This window comes from Mauremys reevesii, linkage group 1, assembly GCF_016161935.1.
Source record: "Mauremys reevesii isolate NIE-2019 linkage group 1, ASM1616193v1, whole genome shotgun sequence".
Taxonomy (NCBI): Eukaryota; Metazoa; Chordata; order Testudines; family Geoemydidae; genus Mauremys; species Mauremys reevesii.
Window position 1 is genome coordinate 61451228 of NC_052623.1, and position 16743 is coordinate 61467970.

General features: G+C 46.6%; 1 long non-coding RNA gene across 19 annotated transcripts in view; it reads right to left on the reverse strand.

Annotated features, from left to right (window-relative positions):
* LOC120395799 overlaps positions 1-16743 on the reverse strand; it is a 305544-nt gene that overhangs the window by 157344 nt on the left and 131457 nt on the right. For 16 of the 19 annotated variants that reach the window (XR_005592807.1, XR_005592799.1, XR_005592802.1 and 13 more), the window contains 2 exons: positions 9032-9109; positions 6662-6771 (listed from right to left, as the gene is read on the reverse strand). This is a non-coding gene — a long non-coding RNA (uncharacterized LOC120395799). Of the gene's footprint in view, positions 1-6661; positions 6772-8421; positions 8500-9031; positions 9110-16743 lie in introns of all 19 variants that reach the window. The other 3 variants (XR_005592818.1, XR_005592823.1, XR_005592827.1) reach the window with 3 other exon arrangements.

Genomic DNA, 16743 nt, shown 5'->3' on the forward strand with positions numbered 1-16743 from the left:
AAGGTTGGGGGCGGAAAGGTCTGCGTTGGGTCACGGGGGTATGCATGCCCAAAGTGGGTACGATCACCCTATTGTCTTTTAAGCTTTGGAGCCTGGGGTCCATCTTTTCTGAAAAAAGACCTTTCCCATCAAAGGGCAAGTCCTGGATCGTATACTGTAACTCCGGTGGGAGGTTGGAGGCTTGCAGCCAGGAGATGCGCCTCATGGTGATACCGGAGGCCAAAGTTCTGGCTGCCGAATCGGCCGCATCTAAGGAGGCCTGAAGGGAGGTTCGAGCCACCTTCTTCCCTTCCTCCAGGAAAGCAGCAAATTCTTGGCGTGCATCCTGTGGGAGTAGCTCTTGAAATCTGCCGAGCTCTGCCCAGGTGTTATGACTATACCGGCTCAGTAGTGCCAGCTGGTTTGCTACCTGGAGTTGTAGGGCGCCTGCAGAGTATACCTTCTGACCAAGCAGGTCCATTCGCCTAGCCTCTTTAGACTTTGGGGCTGGCACTTGCTGGCCGTGGCGCTCCCTCTCATTGACCGATTGGACAACTAAAGAGGAGGGAGGAGGGTGGACGTATAGATATTCATACCCCCGAGAGGGTACCATGTATTTTCGCTCAACACCTCTCGCCGTAGGGGGGATGGAGGCGGGGGACTGCCATAAGGTGTCAGCGTTAGCTTGGATTGTTTTGATAAACGGCAGAGAAACTCTGGTGGGAGTGTCTGCGGACAAAATGCTGACTACCAGGTCTTCCACCTCCGGTACCTCCTCCACCTGTAGATTCATATTTAGTGCGACCCTCCTGAGGAGGTCCTGATGGGCCCTTAGGTCAATCGGTGGTGGACCCGAGGAAGAGGACCCTGCCACCGCCTCATCTGGTGAGGAAGAGGATGAAGTGCCTGGGACGAGCGGGTCCTGTACAATCTCTGGGTCCTGAACCGGTTCCTGCCCGGGCGGTACCGGGGAATTTGGAGGGTGAGCTAGCGGGTCATCCATCTCAGTCGGAGGGGGACGGCTAACTGTGGCCTCAGGCGCACGGTGCTCCGACGATGCAGCATGAGCGGGAGGCAATGGAGCACCTTGGGCCTGGTGGTATGCCCAAGGCGTCCAAAAACCCCATTGTTGAGGGCCTTGGTCTGGATGCCTGGCCTCTTGGAAGACCCCGGCGGGCACATCCAAATCACGCTCCTCAACGTAATAGCTGTCTGCTCAGGACGACACCGACGTGTGTCTGGAGGGCCAAGGAGGAGCAGAGAAGCCTTGGGCAGGTGTGCCAACGGATCTTCTTCCCCTACGCACCAGGGATCGGTGCCGTGAAATGTCTCGGTAGCGAGATCGAGATCAGGACCTGCGACCGAGCCGGTGCCGGGAGGTCAACCGAGATCTCGAATTCTGGCATCGTGAGCAGCTCCGGGAGGTACGGTGCCTGGAGTGGTACCGGGATCTGGAGCGGTGCCGGGAGTAGCGAGCCGGGGAACGACAGAAAGATCAGTGCCGCGAGTCTGACCAGTGCCGTGTGACTGAACGGTGCCGGGACTGCGAGCGGCGTTGAGATCGACGATGAGAGCGGGAGCGTCGTCGAGACCTGGAGCGTCTGTGAGACCGTGATCGTGAGCGGTGCCGGTCTGCTGCGCTGACAGACGGTGGTCAAATCAAGGCTGGCTTGCCAATCGATTGGATCACCCTCACCGGCAGTGCCGGGGGTGGAGGCAATGCCGAGTCTGTCAGGGCGATCAGGTCTTTTGCCGCTGCAAACGCCTCCGGTGTGGATGGTATGGTGAGCTCTACCGTGGCATGTGCCGGGGAGGTCACCGGTGCCGGACTCGACGGCCTTTGCGGGACCAGAGTCGGCAGTGCCGGCCTAGTCGGTGCCGCGGCGGGTGTCGGCGTCGGGCGGTCCAACCTAGGCGCGCTCTCTGGCCTTGATGCGGGCGGTGCGGAGGTAGCAGCGGGCTTCGCTCTCTTTACCCTCGGGGAGAGGGAGTGCCTCGGGCCCGATTTCAGTGCCGGCGATGTCCGGTGCCAAGAGGTCTTGGGTAGACTGGTACGGCCCGGTGCCGAGGAGGTACTTCTAGTCTCTGACTGGGCAGCGCTCAGCGCCGAAGATGGAGGGGTGAGAGCCGCCTCCATGAGGAGCTGTCTAAGTCTTATGTCCCGCTCCTTTTTAGTGCGTGGCTTGAAAGCTCTGCAAATGGGGCACTTAGCAGTTAAGTGCGATTCCCCGAGGCACTTCAAACAGGAGTCCTGTGGATCTCCTGTTGGCATCAGCCTGTGGCAGGCCAAGCACGGTTTGAAACCCGGGGAGCCGGGCATGAGCTCCAGCACCGGGTGTGGGGAAGGGGCTAATCCCCGAACCCCTCTAACTAATACTACTCTAACTATACTACTAAACAGTAAAATTTAACTGTATAATATATAAAACTAACTATGTACACAATAACAAACGAGAAAACTACAAGGAAGCTAGGGAAGTGGAGGTCAGCTAAGCCGCGCTCCACTGTTCCAACGACCGACACGGGCGGTAAGAAGGAACTGAGGGGTGAATGGGTCTGCCGAGCTATATATCCGGTGCCATAGTGGCGCCACTCCAGGGGGCGCCCAGCCGACCCACCGAGTGTTGCTAGGGTAAAAAGTCTTCCGACGAACGTGCACACGGCGCGCGCACACCTAACTGGAATGGATATGAGCAAGCACTCGAAGAAGAACCTGGTGCTTTTCCATTTAGAAGGAGGAGTGGGAACCCAGAGAGGGACAAAGGATCCGCGCCTTGTGCAAAAGATATATAGGGGGATGAAACAGAACAAAGGGAGCTGCAGTCATGAGAAATCCCCTAGCCCTAGCTACCACCTGAGCTGGAACAAGGACTGTACCAGGGGAAAGAATTGGGCCCGGACTAGAAGGAGGCTAGTCTGTCAAAGAAGCTTATGGGAACATCTCTGAGGGTGAGATTTACCTGCATTTAGTTTCCTACTGTATTAGACTTAGACTTGTGTATTTTATTTTATTTTGTTTGGTAATTTACTTTGTTCTGTCTGTTATTATTTGGAACCACTTAAATCCTATTTTTTGTATTTAATAAAATCACTTTTTACTTATTAATTAACCCAGAGTATGAATTAATACCTGGGGGGGGCGGAGCAAACAGCTGTGCATCTCTCTCCATCAGTGTTACAGAGGGCGAACAATTTATGAGTTTACCCTATATAAGCTTTATACAGGGTAAAATTGATTTATTTGGGGTTTGGACCCCATTGGGAGCTGGGTATCTGAGTGCTGGAGACAGGAGCACTTCTTAAGCTGTTTTCAGTTAAGCCTGCAGCTTGTGGGAGACGTGGTTCAGACTTGGATCTGTGTTTGCAGCAGGCAATCGTGTCGGGCTCAAACAAGGCAAGGTACTGGAGTCCCAAGCTGGCAGGGAAAACAGGCTCAGAGGTAGTCCCAGCACATCAGGTGGCAGTCCCAACGGGGTTTCTGTGACCCAACCCATTACAATTAGAACCACAGGTCAGAGGTCAGGAGCCAAGCCAGGACGCTGTGAAGTCAAGCCAGAGAGCAAAAGCAGGAAGCACAGCACACATATTCCAGAGAAGTGTGGAACTCAGCTGTTCAGACAGCTTCCTGTTTCTGCAAAAAGAACAGGAGTACTTGTGGCACCTTAAAGACTAACAAATTTATTTCAGCATGAGCTTTCGTGAGCTACAGCTCAGCTGTTTACTGTTTACAGCTCAGCTGTAGCTCACGAAAGCTCATGCTAAAATAAATTTGTTAGTCTTTAAGGTGCCACAAGTACTCCTGTTCTTTTTGCGGATACAGACTAACACGGCTGCTACTCTGAAATCTGCTTCCTGTTTCTGTTGCTGTCTTAAGTAGGGCCAGCGGGCCAATCAGCTGCTCTGACACTCAACCAATAGGAAGTCAGGAGTGGAGCCTCAAACTAGGGCAGGGCTTCATGGGTCCTGGATCAGCAGACTGCCAAGTGGAGAGTTGAAATGTGGCTGCTCCTGTGGACCCAGATTTGAGGCCCATGAATCATGATAGTTGCTACGACCAGCACTGGCTGCAGTGAAGTCTTAGCCATGAAGCAGCCTGCGGTGACAAATACCTGAAATTCCTCTCTCAAGGCTTCAGGCAACTGGTCTGCAAACTTAAACATAGCCGTCCAGTTCACAAAGTCATACTTGGGCAGCAATGCCTGCTGCTTAGTAATATGCATCTGTGAGGAAGAGGTAGTATAAATCTTCCCGCTTACCACATCCATTTGTTGAGAGCCTTTATTCCTGAGAGTATTCTTAAACCTGCCCTGCTGGGCATGTTCATTCACCACGGTTACTACCAGGGAATTTGGGGCTGGATGGGAGTAAAACCCCTCAAATCCCTGCACTAAAACAAAGTAGTGCTTCTCCATGCACTTTGTTGCGAGTGGCACCATAGTCAGTGTGCTCCAGAGGACCTTAGCAGGCTCAAGGAGCACATCATTAATAGGGAGGGCGACTCTCCCAGGGGCAGATGGCTGCAAGATACCTGCTAACTTGTGGATTTTCTTCTGCAAGAACTCCACTTGAATACCATGGGAAGCACCCACGTGCTGCAAAAGGTCCTAGTAAGCCTTGAAATTCTCCAGTACCAAAGGGGAGGAAAAATCAAGCATCGCGGAATCGTCCAGGGATGAAGATGAAGCAGTTAATATTGCCAGAGCCACATCCTGCTCCAGGACAGGACAACTGCAGAGGCTCTGCAAGGGGAAGGCTCACTGGTGCCTGGGCCTGTGGCTGATTGACGATCACCACCACAGACCTGGTCAGTGATCATGCCTTCAAGCGAGACAAGGACTGGAACATCCACAACTGAGGAGTGTCCCACTGATTCCATGGAGGCCACTGGTATGGATAGGGCACTGGTGGCCAGTAGGTGCCAGGCCAGAGGCCTCCAATCCAACCACTGGATGAGCACCAATCCTGGTACCCATAGCACTCCATGAACAGCCACCGATGCAGGTCAGGCGATGGAAAGTGAGAGGAGAAAGATCCCGACTCAGACACTGAAAAATCCTTGGCTTCAGGGGATAAAAGTGCAGCCATCCCTGAGGGTGTGAGCAACCAATCCAACTTGTCCACAGCCCAGAATGATGAGGGAGCTGGTGCCAACAGTGGAAACAGTACCAATGGCACTATCTACATCTCTGTTGTTTCCCGTGCCAGAACTAGTGTTGATCCCAAAGTTGGCAGCAGTACCAAGGTAACCGCGGTGAGTAGATCTAAGTATGTCGACTTCAGCTACTTGAAGTTGCGTAACTTAGATCGATCCCCCATCCAGTGTAGACCTTAGCCAATTTCTAATCCAGCACAGAACTTCACCTCCTCTCACCCTATGGTTACTTAGTTTTCTTAAATAGCCTCTTTTGAGGGATTTTGTCAAAGGGTTAAATTAATTATGTTAACTGGTCTTATCTACTGTTTGTTGACATCACAGTATATGTTAAGTTGAGACATAAGGTAAAAAGGAATTTTCTCCTTCCAAAGGAGTCAGGATGGTTGAGTGGACACAAGGAGCTGCACTTTAAGGCTGTAGAGACCAGCTCAGTCACCATAATGTAGGAACATTCTAGGCTTCAAATCTACACAGTGCAGGTGCAGTCTGTTGTGTCTACAAGAGCATGGCCACAAGTGATTTTTGCAGGACAGAGAAGGCAGAGGAACCTGACCAGAACATTGTTGTATGACTGCCAGTTTGCTCCTGTCTATTAGCAGGAATAACACCTAGGTACCCCTTTAGCATGACAAAGATCAGGCTTAAAACCATGTTTTCTCAGACATGCTCATTCTCTGTTCACATCCTGCCCCTTTTCATACTCCACATTTAAAAGTCAAAGAGTACCTGCAGAGGGGGGTTGAGACCAACTATTTCCTCAGTGCAGAGGCTTCCACTTGGCCCTTAACTTTATTTGACCTATGCATAGCTGGCACTTATTTGCAGCAGCCTTGCACACCCAAATGAATATTGTCCAAGTACTCACAGGATTAAGACCTTCAGCATGAAAGATGACCATCGAGATCAATCCACATATTAGTAATGGTTTGTACTTTGTATTATGTAATGTTTTTTCTTGTAATTCCTTGTCCCGTTATTTAAAAATAAATTTCATTGCCACTTCTTTTGCCAACCTTTACAACTGGTTTTAGATGTGAATTACCTTCTTTGTAAAGGAATTTCTTCTGAATACCCTCAGAGACCAGTCCTTTCTCAGCTCCTTTTTGTTTGTGCTTTCTTGATGTGGTGCCCGTTCACCTATTGAACAGTTATGTGCCATACACCTTTTTCTCTCAGAATTCTATGCACTTAGTTCACATCCTCTATGAATCTCTTGTTTTCTAATGAATAGTTGCATAGTACCAGCAAAAAAGGGAAACTGTTCAAATAGGGTCCATATAGGTAAACAGCCATTACTGCCCTTTATGAGAAATAACAGACTCAAATTACAAGGGTAGCAGGGTTCTGAGTTTTTTTGTATGGACCAACCCATATTCACCAACAAAGCCACACGCTGCACTCCTTGGGGCATCTGCCCTATAACATGGTTTTGCATCTGAGTGTGGGAGGCAAACATATTCAAAGACTAGACAATGGCTGAAAAACTATTGAGACAGAATACGAGAAAGGACAACTGGAAAAAATTACCTCAGCACGGAATCCTGGATGTGTCACATTCTGAGATCACTGTGGCATTTGCCAGGTCCACGTAATCACAGCAGTGTAAGGGTAGTACTCAAAGGCGGGTGGGAGGAAAGCTGGAATGTAAGAGAAAAATGACAAAGTCATTATTTATCCACATCACCCTCAAACAGGAGGGAGCGTCCAATGTCTGTAACGGTGGCCACAAAACGGCTACAGTGCCTGAAAAATCTGGATCTCCTTCCCCAGGAGCTATCTCACTTCTATCTAGCCTCAAGATAAAGTATATTAAAGCAAGCATTCCCAAGCAAGCAAGCTCTTCCTAGTTTTTCAGGAAGAATCTCACAATAGTCAGAGAGAGATACTGCAGTAACCAGGGGCGGCTCTAGGCACCAGCGGGCCAAGCGCCCGCTTGGGGCGGCATCCTGGGGAGGGCGTCATTTGGCTCCGGTGGAGCTCCCGCCGGCATGCCGGCGGCAGGTCCACGGAGCCGGGACAGCGGACCTGCGCAGTCATGCCTTCGGCGGGTCCCCTCTTCCCCCGGGCCCGGGTGAGCACCCGCAGGCCTGACTGCGCCAGGGCCCCACGGCCCCGGCGCCGGTGGACCTGCCGCCGGCAAGCCGGCGGGAGCTCCACCGGAGCCAAATGCCGCCCTCCCCAGGATGCCGGAGCCGCGGGAAGAGGGGACCCGCCGCGGGACTGGGGAAGGGCGGCGCAGCGCTCCGCGCTGCTTGGGGCAGCCTACTTTGTAGAGCCGCCCCTGGCAGTAACACACGGCCCTGATTCTCACTTACACACTCTGGCAGGGGAAAGGGCACTTAAAATGGATTTAAAAGTTATGAACCCCACTTTAAGGCCCCTTTAGATTGCTAAAAAAACAATGAGGAGTTCGGTGGCACCTTAGAGACTAACAGATTTATTTGGGCATAAGCTTTCATGGGTAAAAAAACCCACTTCTTCAGATGCATAGAGTGAAAATTACAGATGCAGGCATTATTATACATGAAAAGAAGGGGTTCATGCATAATAAGGTCTGCATCTGTAATTTTCACTCCATGCATCTGAAGAAGTGGGTTTTTTACCCAAGAAAGCTTATGCCCAAATAAATCTGTTAGTCTTTAAGGTGCCACCGGACTCCTTGTTGTTTTTGTGGATACAGACTAACACGACTACCCCCTGATACTTTATATTGCTAGAGTGTGTAAGTGGGCCTTAACGTAAAGGAGAATCAGGCCATACCATTTCCCTGTCTTTACAGGATCTTCATCTCACCATTCTGATCTCATTTTAATTGGGAAGGTTGCATGGAAAGATGCAGCATCACAGCTGGGTAGCATGGGCTGACAGCACTTTTAAAGACAGCCACTTATATAAAACAGTCACAGGTGTGTGTTTTGTATAGCGATTAGGGGCAGGAAAAGCTTGGAGCAGTGCAGCTTTTGCTATACATTTTGCAAACTTGAAGCACCAGAACCTAAACCCACCTGCCTTTCTGTGGCCCATCCCAAAGGGGTCCCAGAGCCAGGATCTACTCAGTGGCATAAGAGGAAGTGTCAGCCTCACGCTCCTGTCTGTACTCCAAGGATGGACTACCAGAATCAGCAATTTTTCAGCCATTTCACTGGCTGCCTTTTATAGGATTTTGGCAGACTCCAATGTGCCTGGCTTTGGCAAGTTCTTGTTTCATCCTAACTGGCTTCCTGGGGGCAAATTTCACCCTGTACAGTGGGCCAGTTCAAGGCCCCAAGGGCTTAAGTGGGACTTACCTAGGGCATCGGCCTTGTATTCTTCTGCACAGGAGCAAATTTCATCCTGTGAGAGGGGCCAGGCACCTGCAACTGCCACTAAATTAAAAAGAGTTGCAGGTGTTCAGCACATCTTAGGGTCTGACCCATTATAAATAATGTTAAAAGAGATTAAGCAAAATTGACAGCACCAAAAGATTTTGCAGCCTTGCAAGCTCATTTCTTGGAGGTGGCCTGGATCATTCTGTCAGTGACTGAGTGATTGTTTCCTTCGGGGGAGTGTCGGGGGAGGGAAATGAGTTTTAAAACACCAGATTCCAGCTTTTTCCTCTCTATCTTTCATTCCCTTATCTACCCTGTCTGCCAGCCTCCTGCTGCCAGTGCCAGGGTTAGTGCATTGTTCATGCCACTCAGTACCATGCTGGACAGAAAACTATGGGATATCGTAGCATCATCATGTGATTTCTTCTGCTTCCAACAACCTTTATCCGATGAACAGCCAAATATACATGGGAAGACTGTGCCATGGAACAATTCATCTTCTATAAAAAGGCTTCTTCACAGTTAGACAATACACAGAATTCATATTTCTTAGGTTGAAAAAAAAATGGAAAAGCATCCAAGGCCGTACCTTCTCTAACCCGACAGGTCAAAGAGCAGATGAGACATCAGTGAGGTTAGTAGGAAACTTGCCAATTTGTGACCAGGTCTAACATAGCAGAAAATGAAAACATTTTAGAGACAAGTCATGTGAAGCTGGCAGTGATGCTCACAAATTTGAAAGAGGGACAATTTTATCTCCCAGTATTTAAAAACTGAACACAGTGGTCAGCTAGTGCACTTTAACCAAAGCAGGCCTTCTGCATCAGGATACATATATACCAAGATAAAGATTATTAGACTGCATGTAGCATTACATAGATATCAGGTAGTAAGACTATACATATTAAAGCCTATATTAATGTCTTGAATAAAATCATAATAATAGTAATAATACCTAGCACTTTTCATCAGTAGATCTCAAAGTGTTTTAAAAGAACCCAACTCTCTACAATTATTGCATTCAGCAGGTTTTGAGGTATCATTTTAATTTGTGGCTTATTTAAAATTTTACCAGACAGTTGTGTCAATAAACAATGTGTTGCAACTGAAAAGGATTGGCTATACAATGAACACACACTCACACACACAATGCTGGGTGGGCTGCTTAAATTAGATCAGTCATCATTCAACTTCCTGCATAACTAACTGAAATGCTAAGTATATATGGAAGGCAACGTACTGATATTGATATTCATGTCATGGTAAGCAAAATTCTTTTATTAAACTACGAAATTTTAACAATCCAGGAAGAACATCAAAAGAAGCAACAGGTTTCTAGTCATTAGAAATCTGCATTTAGGAAACTCCTGGGACAGAAGCAACATGTACATAGATCTATAGATAAAGAGATAATAGGCTATGCAAGTTTGCATGAACTTCTGTTTATCTATATCTGTTTTACTGAACCTCTTCAGTCATTTTGTGGTCAGTCTTATTAATACACTTTCATCCAAATACTGCTACGTATCTCTTGTCCACTTATTTTACTCCATTAACTTACATCCATTCTAAAAGTTAAAGGAGACCAATGCATACCAGAATCTATCAGTGTGGCTCTCAAGCTACCATTGTGCTGGAGAATTATTTAAACGATTAAGAAAAAGAAGAATTGTAAGCCATTGGGCAGATTCACTAGTCAGGGGCCTAGGGTTGCCAACTTTCTAATTGCCAAAAACCAAACACCCTTGCCCCGTACCTAGCCCTGCCCCTGACCTGAGGCCCCACCCCTCCCCACCCCTTCTCTGAGGCCCTGCCCCCCACTCCCTCCATGCCCCCTCCCTCCATCACCCACCCTCACTCACTTTCACCGGGCTGGGGAAGGGGGTTGGGGTGCAGGAGGCGGTGAGGGCTCTGGCTGGGGATGCAGGCTCTGGCTGGGGCCATAAATGAGAGATTCAGGGTGTGGGAGGGAGTTCTGGGCTGGGGGGGTGGGGCTGAGGAGTTCGGTGTATGGAAGGGGGCTCAAGGCTGAGGCAGGGGTTGGAGTATGGGAGGGAGTACAAGTTCTGGGCTGGGGGTGCAGGCTCCAGCGCAGGGCCAGAAATGAGGGGTTTGGAGTGTAGGAGGGGGCTCTGAGCTAGGGCAGGAGGTTGGGGTCTGGGAGGGGGCGCGAGCTCTGGGAGGGAATTTGGGTGTGGGAGGGGGGCTCAGGGCTGGAACAGGGGTTTGGGCACAGAAGGGGAGGTGGGGAGGGATGCCGGCTCTTGGTGGCACTTACCTTCTGGGAAGTGGCCGGCATGTCTCTCCGGTTCCTAGGCAGAGGTACAGCCAGGGGGCTCTGCGCAGCATGCGCTGCCCCAGCCCACAGGCGCCGCCCCTACAGCTCCCATTTGCTGCAATTCCTGACCAATGTGGGCTGCGGAGCTGCCACTGGGGCAGCACACAGAGCCCCCATGGCCACCTCTACACCTATGAGCCAGAGAGACATTTTGCCACTTCCCAGGACCCACACAGAGCCAGGTAGGGAGCCTGTCTGCACTGCCAACCAGACTTTTAATGGCCCAGTCAGCAGTGCTGACTGGAGCCGCCAGGGTCCCTTTTCGACCATGTGTTCCGGTCAAACACCAGACACCTGGCGACCCAAGTCAGAAAGCCCAATACATTTCACCTGCTGAGTCCACAATGCTTAATCAACAGAAGATACAAAGGCTCTAAATAATACAAAACACTTAGGAACTTTCCTACGTTCCACAGCTGGGAAGGGGACCCATATAGCCCTTCCTGGTTACTGAGCTGGGCCCCACGCTGGGTCTTTCCATGACCCTAGATTTCTCCTATTTTCTTCCCTTGCCTACAAGGCAAAAAGCTTTATATCCAATTTCCAATAGGTCACATGATCTATAACTACTGCTCCCTGTTTTTAAAGGCCTAAGGGCCATAACAGGCATACTAGAGAGAAGACAGTAATGGATATACATTAGAAAATAATTCTTTGTGGAGATACAGGCCATGGGAAAGAGTATAGTGCAGTGGATAGAGCACCAAACTGAGAATCACAAGTCCTGGACTCCACCTTTAACTTAAAGTGTGATCTTCACAACACTTAAATTTTGTGCATCAATTTCCTCATCAGTAAAGTGCAGATCATAATTAAAACCTTTTTTAAATGCTTCGAGATTAAAGGTGATATAAGTGATCATTCTCATTGTTATTTCCAAATCAACCTGTGTCTTTTCTCTGCACAGTCCATTTAAAATTAACACATTCAATAGACTATGTTTTAGTGAGTCACTAGGGAAGTAGGCACATAACCCCACTATATTATAATACTTCAGAAAAAAAGAGGGGATTTTTTTCTGACTCAGATTCTTTTGAAAGAGCACCAACAGGGATTGGAGGGGAGGGGAACTGAGACAGAAAGTGATCACAGCATGAAAATGTCCTTTTTAATAAAAAGAGAAAGTAGCACGAGGACATTTAGGTAATTCAAAGCTCTCAACAAATGCAAGGTTTGAAGCAACATAAATAAGAGGGTAAATCTGCTTTAATAATATTAAAATAACTAAGCACAACAGCAAACCCTTTTTCATATTTATTAGCATTGACCTGATCTCTCATTCAGAGCCCAGGTGGAATTTATTGCTGATGGATCTTAATTCTGACTCTTTGTGGTTTCCATGCATAGCACCTAAGTGAGATATTGTATATTCTGATTAAAGTCTATTGCATGCCAACTGACTTCAGAAATGGCAACTTGGAATCTTTCAAGTTCATTCTCTCTCTTTTTATTCTTCTGTTCTCATCTCCTCCCCTTAGCATATTTCCTGTTTCCTCATCCTGTAATAGTTATGTATACTTGAGTGGTGGATCAAACACCTTCAGAGCTGTTGTTGTCAAGTTTTATTAACATTTCCCACATTGTTTCCTGTTTTCATGCTGATGCCTCAGTCAAAAAAAAATCCAAATCAGTGAGCAATCCACCAGCTCAATACCTACTCCAAATTGCTAGGAGATAATTATTAGCACTATCCAACCCAAAGGAGCTTAAAGACTGTACAGAAATAATTTAATCTACCAATGAAGTGCAGCTACTACTGAGGTGAGATGCAGCAGACTTTAAAGACAGCAATATTGTGCAAGGGACAGGGAGTGAAGAAGAATGCTTTATCTTTTTGAAAATGTAGGGGGAATTTGGGTTGGCAGAACGGAATTGCCTAGGGTGACCAGATGTCCCGATTTTATAGGGACAGTCACGATATTTTGGGCTTTGTCTTATATAGGTGCCAATTACCCCCCACCCTCTGTCCCGATTTTTCACCCTTGCGCTCTGGTCACCCTAGAATTACTCGACCTGGAATTTGAACAAAGGGGCAACATCCCTGGCTCTTGGAAAAGTGCCACATTATTTCTTACGACCACAAGACCTCAGTTTTATATCTCATCCAAAGGACAACAATTCCAGTTGTGGCCCCTCCTGTGCATGGGTTTCAGACACAGACATGTAAGTTGCCCAGAAGAAGGGTATGGAGAGGCAGACATCAGTTTTGGAAGAGAGAGACGTCTCCAGGAGTCAACCCCAAGGAGGAGGAGGAGATGAGGTGCAAGAAGCAAGATGGAATACAGCCACACTAAGCGGAAGGTGAGAGAAGAGCCAGATGGAATGGGCTCTAGAGCAGGAAAACTGCATGAAGAAGGAATTGTGACAGGTTAGAAGCAAACACCGCCACCTCAGCTACAGGGTCAAATGAAAAGAGAGGTCACAACATGAAAGAGCAGTGACAAAAGCTGTACCAGATTGTGAGAGAGACTGCCTGTCAGAGCCTAAATCTAGTGACATTCAGGGCCTACTGCAAAAACTTGTTCATTTTGTTTACCATTTATTAACTGGTTTTGATATATTTTAATTTGTGTAACAAAAGCACGTTGCTTCCATGACAATAGGCACTAAAGAAACCAGTAAAATGTAACAATTGTAGGAATTGACCCACCATCATGAATGGTCATGATAGAAAAGGTTTATTAATATAATTAGCATTCAGAGTGCCTTACAAAAGGTAGGTGAGTATCCTTAGCCCCATAATGCCATACGGGAAACTGAGGCAGAGACAGGGTTAAGTGACTAATCCAAGGTCACAGAATTAGTCAGGGGGAGAGCTGGGAATAGAGACCTGGTGTCCTGACTCCCTTTCTACTGGACCACGCTGCTTCCCCCCTTTTTATCTTTCTCATAAAAATCTCTCTCATAAAAATATTTCTTTACTGTAAAATGAATTGTGTGGCAGTGGGAGGGAGAACAAAATGCTTTGAGTCAGCCTGCAGTGTTAGAACCAGATGCACCATTGATACATATTTAGAACATGCCAGTGACTGAAAGCTGTTTCAAGCCCACACTCTCCCACAAAACACCATTGCAGGGACTGAGGGAAAGGAGTAGCTTTTAAATGGTTTGAGACTTTAAAAGAAAGAAAAGAAAAACACAAGATAATCTGATTTCATCTTAAATGTTTCTATGTCACTACCCAAAAGTCTGTGTAAAAAAGGGAACTGAGAACCTTGTTTTTTACTATTCTGTTATCTTGTGGTGTTTGCTAGCTCCGTTGCTTTACAGGATACAGTATGTTCTACTGTATTCAATGTCACAATGCTCACAGCAGCATATAAACCACTGTGTGCTGCAACACAGTTCTTGGTGACATGAAACAAATGTTTTCATTTTAAAGATTAGCAGATTAAAGATCGGTATCAGAGAGGTAAGAAAACACTACCTGGCAGATAATCTCATCCTTTTAATAAATTAAAAAAAAAATTGTGAATCCCACCAGTCTCAAGACAGTTGTTTGCTTGTACTTTAAAATACTCCTGCTCCTACCTGGACACAAATTCTGCATGGAGCTGAAAAGCAGTCAGCGGGGCAGCAGTGTTATGAAAGCAAAATTTGTCCCAAGGACTTTGTTTCCTTTGCTTTCCTGTTCCTGTCCAAAAAATATCATTCTGGCTTCTATTAAGGGCCTCTGATCTCTCAGTGCATAAAATTCTCGTTGATGTTACAGCATTGCCAGCCCCAAGCATTAAAAATTCATGGATCAGGCACCACAAAAATCATGAAAATACAAATTAATTATTTACTTCCTGGTTTTTGAGCTTGTAGGGGTCATGTCATCAAGTTCCACTGTTCAACCATGAGGGCTGGAAGCTTGCTGTTTTTCAAAAAATGAAAGATTCCCACATAATCACTTGCTGGAGCTTTAAGAAAACCTCAAATATCACTAGACTCATGATAAAATTGGGAGAGTTGCCAACACTGATCTGGAATTCTATAAAGAGCAGTAAGAGCCAAATCTTAACAAGGTGACACAAAATTAAGGCTTAGATTGTGAGTGGCTCCTGAGCAGCCCTGCTGGGGCAGAAAAGGTGAGCAAGAATCTTTTCACCCCTTGTGCCATTCACAAGACCTGCTCCTGCATTCCCTAGCAGCTGAGATTCCTCATTTCCTCCTTTCCCTCCAGGAAACAGGACCCTGAAACAGTGGTAGGACAAGATGGAAGAGAAAGAACATTATGATGACCATCCCTCCTCTCTTCCATACCAGCCTGCTGAGCAGGGTCAGCACACTGGTAGGAGCAAATGATGGAGCAGATTGTGCCCCTTCAATGGGCAGTGAGCAGCAGGGGAGATTGTGCCTCCCTGATTCCAAATCTGTATTTCAGAGAGCTGCTCTCACCAGCTAACCAGAGCCCCAGATCTAACTCCATAAACACGCTGAAAATTCTTCCAGATGGGAAAAATCTTGAAGTTTCCAAGAGGGTCAAACTATCATGGTAGTCAATAACACACAAGTCTAAGAGCAGAAACAGTTATATCGGCTGAACCCTCCCCAACACACTCAGATTTCCAGAAAAGCAATTATTCTAGAAAGATAACACATCACATATGTATTTTTAAAGCAACAGAATCACAACCTAATTCCCTGTTTTCCAACTCCAGTCTACAGAAATATTTTTAAATGAAAACTTTCTTAGGGTCCTGACCTAGTGTGAGTCTAAGAATCACTTGGGAGGTTCTGAGCAGCCTTATCTCACCATGAAACCTATAGGAGTTGTGGTGACTCATCACTTCTCAGGATCAGGCCCATAGTGCTTTCTCAGTGCAGACTGCCATTCTTTGAGGTCATTTTCAAAGAAGCGGTTAGGCTCAGAGTATTCATGCTGCAGTTCCTTGGCTGGATGATTATCCTAAAGGGTGTGTGGCAGTCAGCTCACAATGAGCTCAGCAGGACTTTTGATCCCAAGAATTTGAAACTGATGCACAGTTCACTGCAGCTCTAGGCCGTTTGCTACTCAAAATGTTTTGCAAATAACTAGTGGTGCATATCCCAATTTAGCTGTGTGCTCACCAATTTTATGGTCAGTGTTCAAATGTGCTGCCATCTGGTAGATTTCAGGACAAAAATCAAAATCAAAACTGCAATCAAAACAGGCAATCCAAACCAAAATCTCTCTTGCACTTTAGCAAGCCTGTGTTCAGTTGTAATGCACTACATTTTGAGAGGGGAATTAGAGGTAAATTTTCTAGCATGTGGCATAAACTGTCAGCAAGCTCAAAAACTTAAGAAAAAAAAAGTGACAACATGTCTTTTTTTTACACCCACACAGTGATGTAGGTTTTGCTTTTGGGTGCCCCAAAAATTCCCCTGAGCACTTTTATCACTACACATCACTCAACAGTTTAGTCAGCCAAACCATAGCCTTTTCCAGAGCATCTTGACAAACTGCACATGCACACACACAAATATCACACAGTCTCAAAACTGAGGCCCTGGTAAAAATCTCTACCTTGTTTTTCTACAGAAATGAGTAAGATTTTCCTATATAGTTAAAAATATTATATGTGTGCTTGTGTGTAGATATAGAGATAGAAAGTATCATTGTAAAGATGAATATTTATAAGAAGACCTTTTGTATTTTTTTCAAACATGGTTTGCTGCATTTTACTTATATTTCTACATTTGAAGACTTTGCACTAAAAGTACAATACTTAACAACAACAAAATCATATATAAAATTAGTTATTACTATTATTATTAACTTTGTGCCTGATTTTACAACATTTACTCACCCTGATGAGCACATACTCAGTTGAGTAACCCTACTGAGGTCATTAGGACTGCTCATTTGAGCATGTACTACTCCAGTGGTTTCAATCTTTTTTCATTTGCGGACCCCTATAAAATTTCGAATAGAAATGTGGACCCTTTGGAAATTAGCAGCAGAGAATTTGGCCCCAATACTTAGATTGTAAACT